Source organism: Anomaloglossus baeobatrachus, unplaced genomic scaffold (genome assembly GCF_048569485.1).
Source record: "Anomaloglossus baeobatrachus isolate aAnoBae1 unplaced genomic scaffold, aAnoBae1.hap1 Scaffold_52, whole genome shotgun sequence".
NCBI lineage: Eukaryota > Metazoa > Chordata > Amphibia > Anura > Aromobatidae > Anomaloglossus > Anomaloglossus baeobatrachus.
Window position 1 is genome coordinate 138,206 of NW_027444564.1, and position 15,647 is coordinate 153,852.

The following is a 15,647-nucleotide window of genomic DNA, read 5'->3' on the forward strand; positions in this document are numbered from 1 at the left end:
GTCTTTATTTTTAGATTTTTTTCTTTTTTAATCTTATAAAATGTTTTTGCTCACACATTTTACAGCCCGTTCTTACACTATTACCAGTTCCTCGTTCCTGATTCTTCTGCCTTTTATACATGAAAACGTTGTTGCTGCTATATGCGTCATTCCAACCCGCCAATTTTTTTATTTGGGGGCGTGGCTTGAACGTGTAAACAAGCTACAATAAAGGAACATTGATCATCTCTCTGTCCTCCTTCCTGATGAAAGCGCGACATAAACCCCTTCTCTATTGTTCTCTGTTATTGTAGTGAGGAGAGTCGGCTTAATTTACGGGGAGCAGGTTTCCAGCAGTACAAGCTGGGCGCTACAATGTACTGGGCGCTACAATGTACTGGGCGCTACAATGTACTGGGCGCTACAATGTACTGGGCACTACAATGTACTGGGCACAATGTACGGGCACTACAATATACGGCCAACACAATGTACTGGGCACTACAATGTACTGGGCACTACAATGTACTGGGCACTACAATGTACTGGGCACTACAATGTACTGGGCACAATGTACTGGGCACAATGTACGGGCACTACAATATACTGGGCACAAGGACTTATTTGTAATTTTTAAATCTGCAGCATTCTCTGTACTTGGCACCATGGCTGTTTTCCAGGCGGCACCTGCGCACTGCATTGTGGGGGAGACACTGATTGTCATGTAGAACGGTTGAAGGGACTTCATCCCCCTCTTCTTCACCAGCCACAGGTCGTCATGGCGATTATCTGATTGGCCTGGAAGCTTAAGGTATTTATGACTTTGGGTGATGGTAGAACTAAAGCCAAAAGCTGCAGAGAAAGACAATTCTTTGTAATATTGGCGGGAAAACTCCCAAAGCAGGTTTTGAAGTGCGACTTTAATGCTAGAAAGATGAAAAACACATTGCCAGAATCCCTGCGTCGTGCGGAACCCAGCGCACCGTCTCACCTGACGAGGAGATCGACGGAATCACGACAAATTAGTATTGGCCAGTAAAATTGTGCTAGAGGCGTTGTGTTTGGTATCAATGTAACTGTAAAATCGAGATATTAAATATGACGCTAATATCTTTCACCTGTGTGACCCAGGGGCAAAGATATGAAAAACCCTAGAATTATGGAACTTTGTGACCATCTCAAGCCCAGCCCACAAGTGACTGTAAAATGATGTCACAGGCAAGGGGGGCTAGCAAGAGCATAAGAGACAGTTCCTGTCTTGGGGGCTCAGTCAGCACGAGGAGGGCATCATGAAGGGTGATGCTGGCCGATTCTAACATCTCTTGGAGTTCCCTCCTACTCCCTAAGCAGACGTCACTTCTATGGCACAAGCTTAGTAAGTTTCACGTTTATACCTTTTATTTTATGTAACTGTTATGCCGTAATGTGTATTGTTCCCTTTTGTAAATTCCTGTATATTCTTTAAACACTGCCTATTTTCGGATTAAATATATAAAAATTTAAGAGTTTCTTTCCTTATGCTTTATATACGAATCCAAAACCCCGAAGGGCCTTATGCTATCTGAAACGGGTTCCCAGCTACCTGTAGAAAGTCTGGGTGGTGGCAGCGTAATTGTTATTGCATAGAATTATTGGAGTGCTATCATTAAGGGTACCGAGGTATATAAATATTCCATTAGCAGGAATCAGAGATATACATTTACCCTTGCTGTGAGACCTCCAATATTTGGCATTATCAGCTCAGCAGCCTCATCTTATGCATTGTCCTGCAGTACCAAAAGTGGCCTGCAGACAAGGGGGGCGCTAGAGAGTAGTCGTGTGTAACAAATCAGTGAACAGCTGCGGATTTCTGAGGGACTTCCCCGGCTGTTCGTGACAAATTGGTGGCAAGCGGTGGGATATATAAAGCATTAGTGATCTGGTTTGAGCAATCATCCCTTTCACTAAAAACTTGCAAAAGTTTTGAGGATTGAACTCAGTGTTTAAATATACCTGGAACAATACTGTACGTGTAGCAGTTACCCCCTCCCCTTCTCTCTTGTTTTCTATCCTATCTTTTATTTGGCAATTATGGATGCTGTGTCAGAAGCCTGGTACAATCAGCAGAAGAAGGAAGTTCTTGCTGCACTCTGCAGATCCAAGTTGATTGATGGCCATGGCAAAACGAGGCAAGACCTCATTAAAGAACTTGTACAATGGGACGCAGAGCACGTTCATTCCCCCAGTGCTGGAGAAGAGGAGGCAAGCCAAGCCCAGGATAGTGCTTCTGCAGAGTCCCCACCATCAACTGCAAGCCAGAGCAGTGACCGGGGTAACATGGACTCTTTCCTGAAGATGGCTCTACAACAATTCGCTGCAGATGACCGGCAGGGACGGCTAAGCCTCATTCAGCAATATCGAGAGGCTGAGAGAGCCGAGCGAGAGGCTGAGAGAGCCGAGCGCCAGGCTCAGGCCGAGCGAGAGGCTGAGAGAGCCGAGCGAGAGCGCCAAGCCCAGAGAGACCATGAATTGAATATCCTCAAAGCCCGGCAGCAGACATCTTCCTCACTAAACGGTGAGTCCAATAATGCCAGCAGCTTTAAGCCCCGACCGGAGCACTTTCTTGTGATGGAAAAGGACAGGGATTTGGACACCTTTCTGAGGGGATTTGAAAAGACTTGCTTGCAGTACCAGTTGCCCTCAACACAATGGGCACAATACTTAACCCCAGGGCTGCGAGGCAAGGCCCTGGACGCGTTTGCCAGTCTCCCTCAAGAGCAGAGTGGAGACTATGGGGCCATAAAGCAGGCCCTAGTACGGAAGTATCAGCTGACTCCGGAGGTGTACCGAAAAAAATTCCGGACCCTCCAGCTCGGACCTCATGACAGCTACAGCGATTTGGAGGGTGGGCTCCAGCGCACCTTTGACCAGTGGATCCAAGGACTGTCCGTTACAACCTTTGAGGAGTTAAAGGACCTCATGGTGAAGGACCAACTCCTACATGTCTGTCCTGTGGAGGTTCGACAGTTTGTTATGGACCGAGAGCCCAAGGAGGCCTCAAAAGCAGCCCAGATTGCCGACGCCTATGTGGCCAACCGTGCATCGGAGGTGCGGAAGCCGTCCACCACTAGCTGGAAAGGGGGTAAGATGACAACTACAACCACCCCTGCCCCTACCAGCCGACCTCCCGTAGGTCCTGTTTCATCCACCAGTGCCCGGCCCACCTCTGACACTCGCAGGTGTTTTTCCTGCAACCTGCCTGGACACCTCAGCTCTGGTTGCCCAGAGAGGCAGAAGAGGAACCCCACATCCAAGGCCCAAGGGCCCACTGGAACTGTCCTTTTGGCAAGGAAGGCGGGTGGTAGGGCCTGCGAAAACCTACACCCCGTCACCGTAGGCGGAACCCCCACTGTGGGGCTCAAGGACACTGGGGCCGACAGAACACTGGTCCGCCCTGAACTGGTACCCCCTGAAAACTTTATCCCGGGAAAACTCCTGACTGTCGCCTTGGCGGGGGGTGTCCACCACTCCTTCCCAATGGCACTGATTCCCCTCGACTGGGGTGCTGGGAGAGGGTGGAGGGAAGTGGGGGTGGATGAACATCTACCAACCAATGTTTTATTGGGGACTGATCTGGGGCGATTAGTTGCACAATTTCTCCCTGATGATCCTCCCGAATCCAAAAAGTCAGGTGATACAAATGTTGTTGATCAGTCATGTGATGCAAATGTTGTTAAATCATGTGATGCAAATGTTGTTGATAAGTCATGCGACCCGAATGCGGATACCCAGAACGTAATTACAAATGTTGTGCATGGTAATAATGTGGAGATTTGTACAGGGGAACTCAGCCATGCCACGCGGCAGGGTGACGTGGCTGAGGACAACCCCAAGGTAGCAAGTGTCTGTGCTGACAGAGATGGAGGCAGACATGAGAACCACGAGGACAGTGGCCAAATGCAGCTGAGCAGTGTCACAGCGGACAGTGACACAGCCAGTAGTACCTGTCAGGCTGATGGGGAAGAGTGGTTATTCCCCGGGGAGACAGCCTTCATCGGTGCTGTCACCCGCAGTCAGAGTGCCCAGAACGCAAATGAAACCCTGCCTTCTGACACCTCTTCACCCAGAGGGATAACGGAACTGGTGATGGACCCAGAGCAGGTCCCAGAGGGTCCCGGTGAGGTTGGAACCTTAACGTCACTTTTGGCTGCCTCTAGCCAAGAGTTTCAGGTGGCTCTACGAACTGATGCCAGTCTAGAGACGTTAAGGGACCTCGCAGAGAAGCCCTCCTCCGAGACCGATAAGGAGAGGGTATTCTGGGACCAGGGAAAGTTGTACCGGGAGACAATTCCCTGTAACCCCCAACAAGAGTGGCTGAAGGAAAAACAGCTGGTGGTGCCTCACCGCTTTAGGAGTGAGTTGCTGCGGATTGCCCATGAGATCCCACTCGCCGGACACTTGGGGGTTAGCAAAACCAAGGCCCGGCTGTCTCACCACTTCTATTGGCCCAAAATGGGGACAGATGTTGCCAACTACTGCCGCTCCTGTATCACATGTCAAAGAGTGGGAAAGTCAGGGCCTGCTCCCAAAGCTCCCCTGATCTCCTTGCCGGTGATAGAGGAGCCTTTCCAGAGGGTCGCTGTGGACATTGTCGGGCCTCTGGCCGTCCCCAGCAGCTCTGGAAAACGGTTCGTCCTTACTGTGGTAGACTATGCTACCCGGTATCCGGAGGCAGTGGCTCTGTCCTCAGTTAGAGCCGATAAGGTGGCAGATGCCCTCTTGACCATATTCTCCCGAGTAGGATTTCCCAGGGAGATGCTTACCGACCAGGGGACTCAGTTCATGTCTCGTCTAATGGAGGCTCTCTGTAAGAAAATGCAGGTGCGGCATCTGATATCAAGCGCTTATCACCCACAGACCAATGGTTTGTGTGAGCGATTTAATGGTACACTTAAGCAGATGCTTAAGATGCTGGTTGAGTCACATGGACGCGACTGGGAGCGGTATCTCTCACACCTGCTGTTTGCCTACAGAGAGGTACCACAGGCCTCAACGGGGTTTTCCCCCTTCGAGCTCCTGTATGGCAGACGAGTCCGGGGGCCTCTTGGTCTGGTAAGGGAATCCTGGGAAGAGGAACTGAATTCCCCAGAAGTGTCCGTTGTGGAGTATGTCATTCGGCTCCGTGACAAAATGCAGTCAATGACGCAGATGGTGCATGAGAATATGGCGCAAGCCCAGGCCAGCCAGAAGCGATGGTACGACCAACACGCTCGAGAGCGGGTGTATGAAGTGGGTCAGAAGGTGTGGGTCCTAGTCCCAATGACCCAGAACAAGCTTCAGGCGGCCTGGGAGGGTCCATACCTGGTGCATCAGCGCCTCAATGACGTAAACTATGTGGTCACCATCGACCATGCCAGGAAGAGGCAAAAGGTCTTCCATGTCAACATGATGAAAGCTCATCATGACAGGGAAGCCTTTGCTCTTCCTGTGTGTAGTCTTCCCGAGGAAGGCGAAAGTGAAGTCTTGGTGGACTTGCTCGCCTCAGCCCGGGATGGAGGGTCTATCGAGGAGGCGGCATTCAACCCACAGCTATCCTTGGACCAAAAGTCCCAGCTGCGGGAGGTATTCCGGCCCTACCTGATGACCTTCACGAATGTCCCAGGGAAGACATCCCTAGCCACCCACCAGGTGGACACAGGGAGTCATTCCCCAGTTCGTCAACCCCCATACCGTGTCTCCCTAGAGGCACAAAAGGACATAAAAAGGGAGATCGATGAAATGCTAGTCCTGGGAGTGATCCAGAGGTCCAAAAGTGCATGGGCCTCGCCTGTAGTCTTGGTTCCCAAAAAGGACCGGACAACCCGGTTTTGTGTGGACTACAGGAGGCTAAATGCAATCACAGCACCCGATGCGTACCCAATGCCACGCATCGACGAGTTACTGGATTGCTTAGCCGGGGCCCAGTACCTGACCATCATGGACCTGAGTCGAGGGTACTGGCAGATTCCTATGTCCAAGGAAGCACAGGAAAGGTCCGCCTTCATCACCCCATTCGGGCTGTATGAATCCCTTGTCATGCCCTTTGGCATGAGAAATGCTCCTGCCACTTTCCAGCGATTGGTCGACCAGCTGCTCGAGGGACTAGGAGGGTTTGCAGTAGCTTACCTGGATGACATTGCCATCTTTAGTCCCACTTGGGAGGAACACCTGGGGCACCTGGAGCAGGTGCTCAGGCGGATCCAAAGCGCTGGTCTTACTATAAAGCCAGGGAAGTGTCAGATCGGCATGACTGAGGTACAGTACCTTGGACACAGAGTGGGTGGCGGGACCCTGAAACCAGAGCCAGGGAAGGTTGATGCCATCACCTCCTGGCCTACCCCCAAGTCAAAGAAGCAGGTGATGTCCTTCTTGGGTACGGCAGGGTACTATAGGAAGTTCGTTCCTAACTATAGTGCTCTTGCTAAGCCGTTGACGGACCTCACCAAAAAGAAGCTACCGCAAGTAGTCACCTGGACAGATGACTGTGAACGGTCCTTCAGGGCACTAAAAGCTGCCCTCGCCAGTTCCCCAATCCTACAAGCTCCGGACTTCACCCGACGGTTCATAGTTCAGACAGATGCCAGTGCGTTTGGCCTTGGTGCAGTACTCAGCCAGGTAAATGGGAAGGGAGAAGAGCATCCGGTGATGTTTCTCAGCCGCAAGCTCTTATCCCGGGAAGTGGCCTACGCCACTGTGGAGAAGGAGTGCCTCTCTATAGTGTGGGCCCTGCGGAAACTGCAGCCCTACCTATATGGACGCAACTTCACCATAGTGACAGACCACAACCCTCTCAGCTGGCTACATCGGGTGGCCGGCGACAATGGTAAGCTACTGCGGTGGAGCTTGGCACTACAGCAGTATGACTTTACCATTCAACACAGGAAGGGTGTTGAGCATGGCAACGCTGATGGGCTATCCCGGCAGGGGGATGCCAGCGAGGTAGGCTTAGGAGACGATTGGCAAATCAATCTCCCATGCTACCTCAAAAAGGGGGAGGTGTCATGTAGAACGGTTGAAGGGACTTCATCCCCCTCTTCTTCACCAGCCACAGGTCGTCATGGCGATTATCTGATTGGCCTGGAAGCTTAAGGTATTTATGACTTTGGGTGATGGTAGAACTAAAGCCAAAAGCTGCAGAGAAAGACAATTCTTTGTAATATTGGCGGGAAAACTCCCAAAGCAGGTTTTGAAGTGCGACTTTAATGCTAGAAAGATGAAAAACACATTGCCAGAATCCCTGCGTCGTGCGGAACCCAGCGCACCGTCTCACCTGACGAGGAGATCGACGGAATCACGACAAATTAGTATTGGCCAGTAAAATTGTGCTAGAGGCGTTGTGTTTGGTATCAATGTAACTGTAAAATCGAGATATTAAATATGACGCTAATATCTTTCACCTGTGTGACCCAGGAGCAAAGATATGAAAAACCCTAGAATTATGGAACTTTGTGACCATCTCAAGCCCAGCCCACAAGTGACTGTAAAATGATGTCACAGGCAAGGGGGGCTAGCAAGAGCATAAGAGACAGTTCCTGTCTTGGGGGCGCAGTCAGCACGAGGAGGGCATCATGAAGGGTGATGCTGGCCGATTCTAACATCTCTTGGAGTTCCCTCCTACTCCCTAAGCAGACGTCACTTCTATGGCACAAGCTTAGTAAGTTTCACGTTTATACCTTTTATTTTATGTACTGTTATGCCGTAATGTGTATTGTTCCCTTTTGTAAATTCCTGTATATTCTTTAAACACTGCCTATTTTCGGATTAAATATATAAAAATTTAAGAGTTTCTTTCCTTATGCTTTATATACGAATCCAAAACCCCGAAGGGCCTTATGCTATCTGAAACGGGTTCCCAGCTACCTGTAGAAAGTCTGGGTGGTGGCAGCGTAATTGTTATTGCATAGAATTATTGGAGTGCTATCATTAAGGGTACCGAGGTATATAAATATTCCATTAGCAGGAATCGGGGATATATACATTTACCCTTGCTGTGAGACCTCCAATATTTGGCATTATCAGCTCAGCAGCCTCATCTTATGCATTGTCCTGCAGTACCAAAAGTGGCCTGCAGACAAGGGGGGCGCTAGAGAGTAGTCGTGTGTAACAAATCAGTGAACAGCTGCGGATTTCTGAGGGACTTCCCCGGCTGTTCGTGACACTGATACCTCAGGAGACACAGAGCGGGAACACAGCAGCACAAGCCCCTCCCCTCACAGCAGAGCCCCGCCCAATACATAGCACTGTGTGACTGCTGAGGCGGCCCCTGCGCACTGCATTGTGGGGGAAACACTGATTACCTCAGGAGACATAGAGCGGGAACACAGCAGCACAAGCCCCTCCCCTCACAGCAGAGCCCCGCCCAATACATAGCACTGTGTGACTGCTGAGGCGGCCCCTGCGCACTGCATTGTGGGGGAAACACTGATTACCTCAGGAGACACAGAGCGGGAACACAGCAGCACAAGCCCCTCCCCTCACAGCAGAGCCCCGCCCAATACATAGCACTGTGTGACTGCTGAGGCGGCCCCTGCGCACTGCATTGTGGGGAGACACTGATTACCTCAGGAGACACAGAGCGGGAACACCGCAGCACAAGCCCCTCCCCTCCGCCTCACAGCAGAGCCCCGCCCAATACATAGCACTGTGTGACTGCTGAGGTGGCGCCTGCGCACTGCATTGTGGGGGAAACACTGATTACCTCAGGAGACACAGAGCGGGAACACAGCAGCACAAGCCCCTTCCCCCCGCCTCACAGCAGAGCCCCGCCCAATACATAGCACTGTGTGACTGCTGAGGCGGCACCTGCACACTGCATTGTGGGGGAGACACTGATTACCTCAGGAGACACAGAGCGGGAACACAGCAGCACAAGCCCCTCCCCTCCGCCTCACAGCAGAGCCCCGCCCAATACATAGCACTGTGTGACTGCTGAGGCGGCACCTGTGCACTGCATTGTGGGGGAAACACTGATTACCTCAGGAGACACAGAGCGGGAACACAGCAGCACAAGCCCCTCCCCTCCGCCTCACAGCAGAGCCCCGCCCAATACATAGCACTGTGTGACTGCTGAGGCGGCACCTGCGCACTGCATTGTGGGGGAGACACTGATTACCTCAGGAGACACAGAGCGGGAACACAGCAGCACAAGCCCCTCCCCTCCGCCTCACAGCAGAGCTCCGCCCACTACATAGCACTGTGTGACTGCTGAGGCGGCACCTGCGCACTGCATTGTGGGGGAGACACTGATTACCTCAGGAGACACAGAGCGGGAACACAGCAGCACAAGCCCCTCCCCTCACAGCAGAGCCCCGCCCAATACATAGCACTGTGTGACTGCTGAGGCGGCCCCTGCGCACTAGTGATGGGTAGCTCCTGAACGAGCCGGCTCTAAGAGCCGGCTCTTCATAGTGAATCATATGAGTCGGCTCCTGGCAGGGAGCCAATTGAAATGTAAACGGCTCTTTGCCAGTTCCGTTCCACAGTCAGTCCCCTCTTGCCCCGCCCCTCTCGGCCCCTCCCTCCCGGCAGTAGTCACTCTGATCTTATCCAGGAGACTGAGAATGCTCCTCCTGCTGCCGCACATAGCACTGACTCACAGCCCCGCCCCCTCCAATCTGTGACAAGCAGCAGTCAGGCACTTTATTAAAGGAACACTCGACATCTGGATTTAGCCTGATTCTAGTTATTTACCGCCAGCTTGTAAATCCTCGCTGAGCGAGGGAGAAACAGCGGATGTAAATGTGTATCCCTTGTTCTCTCCCATTCACTTGAATGGAAGAGAACAAATGATCCGCGCTGCTGGATTGAGCATCACTGGATCGCAGGCTCGGATGCTGCATCGACTGTGTAAATGTTCTGTTGTTGCTGGTGAATGACCTCCAGCAGCCCCTGTTACATGATAGCAGTGCCAATCTGAGGGACCACCTTCATGCACAGAACTAGTCCTATACAAGGCAGTGCAGCCTCTCACATCACATCCGATTTTGCATACAATTGCCAGTAGTGTTGAGCTCATTGAATTGCACTTGTTTGATTTCTGCACTTTTTTTTTTATCGAACATTGTGTTTGTTAAAGTTTTTACAGCAAATAATATAAAATCTGGTTATTCTGGAAACTATTCTGTTTTATGTCATAAATTGGCATGTGTAGATTTTTACTAAAAGGTATACAATCATGGGTTAAAACATACCAGAATTGGGCTTCAAATTTAAAGCCAAAGGTAATAGGAAATGAAGAGCCGTTTTCGGAGCCAAAAGAGCCGACTCACCAAAAAATCGCATTTTACCCATCACTACTGCGCACTGCATTGTGGGGGAAACACTGATTACCTCAGGAGACACAGAGCGGGAACACAGCAGCACAAGCCCCTCCCCTCCGCCTCACAGCAGAGCCCCGCCCAATACATAGCACTGTGTGACTGCAGAGGTGGCCCCTGCGCACTGCATTGTGGGGGAAACACTGATTACCTCAGGAGACACAGAGCGGGAACACAGGAGCACAAGCCCCTCCCCCCGCCTCACAGCAGAGCTCCGCCCAATACATAGCACTGTGTGACTGCTGAGGCGGCCCCTGCGCACTGCATTGTGGGGGAAACACTGATTACCTCAGGAGACACAGAGCGGGAACACAGCAGCACAAGCCCCTCCCCTCCGCCTCACAGCAGAGCCCCGCCCAATACATAGCACTGTGTGACTGCAGAGGTGGCCCCTGCGCACTGCATTGTGGGGGAGACACTGATTACCTCAGGAGACACAGAGCGGGAACACAGGAGCACAAGCCCCTCCCCTCCGCCTCACAGCAGAGCCCCGCCCAATACATAGCCCTGTGTGACTGCTGAGGCGGCCCCTGCGCACTGCATTGTGGGGAGACACTGACTACCTCAGGAGACACAGAGCGGGAACACAGCAGCACAAGCCCCTCCCCTCACAGCAGAGCCCCGCCCAATACATAGCACTGTGTGACTGCTGAGGCGGCCCCTCCGCACTGCATTGTGGGGGAGACACTGATTACCTCAGGAGACACAGAGCGGGAACACAGCAGCACAAGCCCCTCCCCTCCGCCTCACAGCAGAGCCCCGCCCAATACATAGCACTGTGTGACTGCTGAGGCGGCCCCTGCGCACTGCATTGTGGGGGAAACACTGATTACCTCAGGAGACACAGAGCGGGAACACAGCAGCACAAGCCCCTCCCCTCCGCCTCACAGCAGAGCCCCGCCCAATACATAGCACTGTGTGACTGCTGAGGCAGCCCCTGCGCACTGCATTGTGGGGGAGACACTGATTACCTCAGGAGACACAGAGCGGGAACACAGCAGCACAAGCCCCTCCCCTCCGCCTCACAGCAGAGCCCCGCCCAATACATAGCACTGTGTGACTGCTGAGGCGGCCCCTGCGCACTGCATTGTGGGGAGACACTGACTACCTCAGGAGACACAGAGCGGGAACACAGCAGCACAAGCCCCTCCCCTCACAGCAGAGCCCCGCCCAATACATAGCACTGTGTGACTGCTGAGGCGGCCCCTCCGCACTGCATTGTGGGGGAGACACTGATTACCTCAGGAGACACAGAGCGGGAACACAGCAGCACAAGCCCCTCCCCTCCGCCTCACAGCAGAGCCCCGCCCAATACATAGCACTGTGTGACTGCTGAGGCGGCCCCTGCGCACTGCATTGTGGGGGAAACACTGATTACCTCAGGAGACACAGAGCGGGAACACAGCAGCACAAGCCCCTCCCCTCCGCCTCACAGCAGAGCCCCGCCCAATACATAGCACTGTGTGACTGCTGAGGCGGCCCCTGCGCACTGCATTGTGGGGGAGACACTGATTACCTCAGGAGACACAGAGCGGGAACACAGCAGCACAAGCCCCTCCCCTCCGCCTCACAGCAGAGCCCCGCCCAATACATAGCACTGTGTGACTGCTGAGGCGGCCCCTGCGCACTGCATTGTGGGGGAAATACTGATCACCTCAGGAGACACAGAGCGGGAACACAGCAGCACAAGCCCCTCCCCTCCGCCTCACAGCAGAGCCCCGCCCAATACATAGCACTGTGTGACTGCTGAGGAGGCCCCTGCGCACTGCATTGTGGGGGAAATACTGATTACCTCAGGAGACACAGAGCGGGAACACAGCAGCACAAGCCCCTCCCCTCCGCCTCACAGCAGAGCCCCGCCCAATACATAGCACTGTGTGACTGCTGAGGCGGCCCCTGCGCACTGCATTGTGGGGGAGACATTGAGCGGGAACACAGCAGCACAAGCCCCTCCCCTCCCCTCACAGGAGAGCCCCGCCCAATACATAGCACTGTGTGACTGCTGAGGAGGCCCCTGCGCACTGTATTGTGGGGGAGACACAGAGCGGGAACACAGCAGCACAAGCCCCTCCCCTCCGCCTCACAGCAGAGCCCCGCCCAATACATAGCACTGTGTGACTGCTGAGGCGGCCCCTGCGCACTGCATTGTGGGGGAGACACTGATTACCTCAGGAGACACAGAGCAGGAACACAGCAGCACAAGCCCCTCCCCTCCGCCTCACAGCAGAGCCCCGCCCAATACATAGCACTGTGTGACTGCTGAGGCAGCCCCTGCGCACTGCATTGTAGGGAGACACTGATTACCTCAGGAGACACAGAGCGGGAACACAGCAGCACAAGCCCCTCCCCTCCACCTCACAGCAGAGCCCCGCCCAATACATAGCACTGTGTAACTGCTGAGACGGCCCCTGCGCACTGCATTGTGGGGGAGACACAGAGCGGGAACACAGCAGCACAAGCCCCTCCCCTCACAGCAGAGCTCCGCCCAATACATAGCACTGTGTGACTGCTGAGGCGGCCCCTGCGCACTGCATTGTGGGGGAAACACTGATCACCTCAGGAGACACAGAGCGGGAACACAGCAGCACAAGCCCCTCCCCTCACAGCAGAGCTCCGCCCAATACATAGCACTGTGTGACTGCTGAGGCGGCCCCTGCGCACTGCATTGTGGGGGAAACACTGATTACCTCAGGAGACACAGAGCGGGAACACAGCAGCACAAGCCCCTCCCCTCCGCCTCACAGCAGAGCTCCGCCCAATACATAGCACTGTGTGACTGCTGAGGCGGCCCCTGCGCACTGCATTGTGGGGGAAACACTGACTACCTCAGGAGACACAGAGCGGGAACACAGGAGCACAAGCCCCTCCCCTCCGCCTCACAGCAGAGCACCGCCCAATACACAGCCCTGTGTGACTGCTGAGGCGGCCCCTGCGCACTGCATTGTGGGGGAAACACTGATTACCTCAGGAGACACAGAGCGGGAACACAGCATCACAAGCCCCTCCCCTCCACCTCACAGCAGAGCTCCGCCCAATACATAGCACTGTGTAACTGCTGAGGCGGCACCTGCGCACTGCATTGTGGGGGAGACACTGATTACCTCAGGAGACACAGAGCGGGAACACAGCAGCACAAGCCCCTCCCCTCACAGCAGAGCCCCGCCCAATACATAGCACTGTGTGACTGCTGAGGCGGCCCCTGCGCACTGCATTGTGGGGGAGACACTGATTACCTCAGGAGACACAGAGCGGGAACACAGCAGCACAAGCCCCTCCCCTCACAGCAGAGCCCCGCCCAATACATAGCACTGTGTGACTGATGAGGCGGCCCCTGCGCACTGCATTGTGGGGGAAACACTGATTACCTCAGGAGACACAGAGCGGGAACACCGCAGCACAAGCCCCTCCCCTCACAGCAGAGCCCCGCCCAATACATAGCACTGTGTGACTGCTGAGGAGGCCCCTGCGCACTGCATTGTGGGGGAAACACTGATTACCTCAGGAGACACAGAGCGGGAACACCGCAGCACAAGCCCCTCCCCTCCGCCTCACAGCTGAGCTCCGCCCACTGTGGTCACATGATTGTGACGTGATCTCAGCTCCCTCACCTTCGCCTTTCAGCTGAGCTCCGCCTACTGTAGTCACATGATTGTGACGTCACCACAGGTCCTTTATCGACGCTTCTTAGCTAATCTCCGTCCATTATGGTCACATGATTGTTACGTCACTACAGGTCCTTCAGCACCACTCTTTCGCTGAGCTCCGCCCATTATGGTCACATCCTGTGACGTCACCACAGGTTTTTCGCAATCACTTCCCCTATACTGAGCTCTGCCCCTTATGGTCACATGGTGTGACGTCACCACAGGTCCTTCAGCTCCACTTCTCTTTCTGTGAACCCCGCCCATTATGGTCACATGGTGTGACCTCACCACAGGTCCTTCCTGTGTAGCAGTGCAGTAGGTGCAGGCTGTTGTCTCTGGTGTCAGCCGCTGTACAGAGGCCCCGGCTCTGGTGTGAGGTGAGGTGATGGCAGCACAAGACGTTTGTGGGAAGCGGCTCTAATGTTCTGTATTTCACACCGCTCCGTGCTCCGGTCTCATCCGTTCTATGGTCCGGTCCGTGCTCCGGTCTCATCCGTTCTATGGTCTGGTCCGTGCTCCGGTCTCATCCGTTCTATGGTCCGGTCCGTGCTCCGGTCTCATCCGTTCTATGGTCCGCTCCGTGCTCCGGTCTCATCCGTTCTATGGCCTGGTCCGTGCTCCGGTCTCATCCGTTCTATGGCCTGGTCCGTGCTCCTGTCTCATCCGTTCTATGGTCCGTGCTCCGGCCTCATCCGGTCTATGGTCTGCTCCGTGCTCCGGCCTCATCCGGTCTATGGTCCGGTCCGCGCTCCGCTCCTGTCCGTTCTATGGTCTGGTCCGTGCTCCGCTCCTGTCCGTTCTATGGTCCGTGCTCCGGTCTCATCCGTTCTATGGTCCGGTCCGTGCTCCGGTCTCATCCGTTCTATGGTCCGGTCCGTGCTCCGGTCTCATCCGTTCTATGGTCCGTGCTCCGGTCTCATCCGTTCTATGGTCCGCTCCGTGCTCCGGTCTCATCCGTTCTATGGTCCGCTCCGTGCTCCGGTCTCATCCGTTCTATGGTCCGGTCCATGCTCCGGTCTCATCCGTTCTATGGTCCGGTCCATGCTCCGGTCTCATCCGTTCTATGGTCCGCTCCGTGCTCCGGTCTCATCCGTTCTATGGTCCGCTCCGTGCTCCGGTCTCATCCGTTCTATGGTCTGCTCCGTGCTCCGGTCTCATCCGTTCTATGGTCTGGTCCGTGCTCCGGTCTCATCCGTTCTATGGTCCGGTCCGTGCTCCGGTCTCATCCGTTCTATGGTCCGTGCTCCGGTCTCATCCGTTCTATGGTCCGCTCCGTGCTCCGGTCTCATCCGTTCTATGGTCCGCTCCGTGCTCCGGTCTCATCCGTTCTATGGTCCGGTCCATGCTCCGGTCTCATCCGTTCTATGGTCCGCTCCGTGCTCCGGTCTCATCCGTTCTATGGTCCGGTCCGTGCTCCGGTCTCATCCGTTCTATGGTCCGCTCCGTGCTCCGGTCTCCTCCGTTCTATGGTCCGTGCTCCGGTCTCATCCGTTCTATGGCCTGGTCCGCGCTCCGCTCCTGTCCGTTCTATGGTCTGGTCTGTGCTCCGCTCCTGTCCGTTCTATGGTCTGGTCCGTGCTCCGCTCCTGTCCGTTCTATGGTCTGGTCCGCGCTCCGCTCCTGTCCGTTCTATGGTCTGGTCCGTGCTCCGGTCCCTGTCCGTGCTCCGGTCCCTGTCCGTGCTCCGGTC

At 54.4% G+C, this 15,647-nt stretch overlaps 1 protein-coding gene across 2 annotated transcripts in view; it reads left to right on the forward strand.

Moving 5' to 3' along the window:
* The first annotated feature begins 14,246 nt into the window (after positions 1-14,246).
* Positions 14,247-15,647, forward strand: part of LOC142282760 (uncharacterized) — a 64,037-nt gene continuing 62,636 nt past the window's right edge. For both annotated transcript variants that reach the window (XM_075333035.1, XM_075333037.1), the window contains exon 1: positions 14,247-14,334. The gene's annotated coding sequence lies outside the window, so the exon portion shown is untranslated. The remainder of the gene's footprint in view (positions 14,335-15,647) is intronic.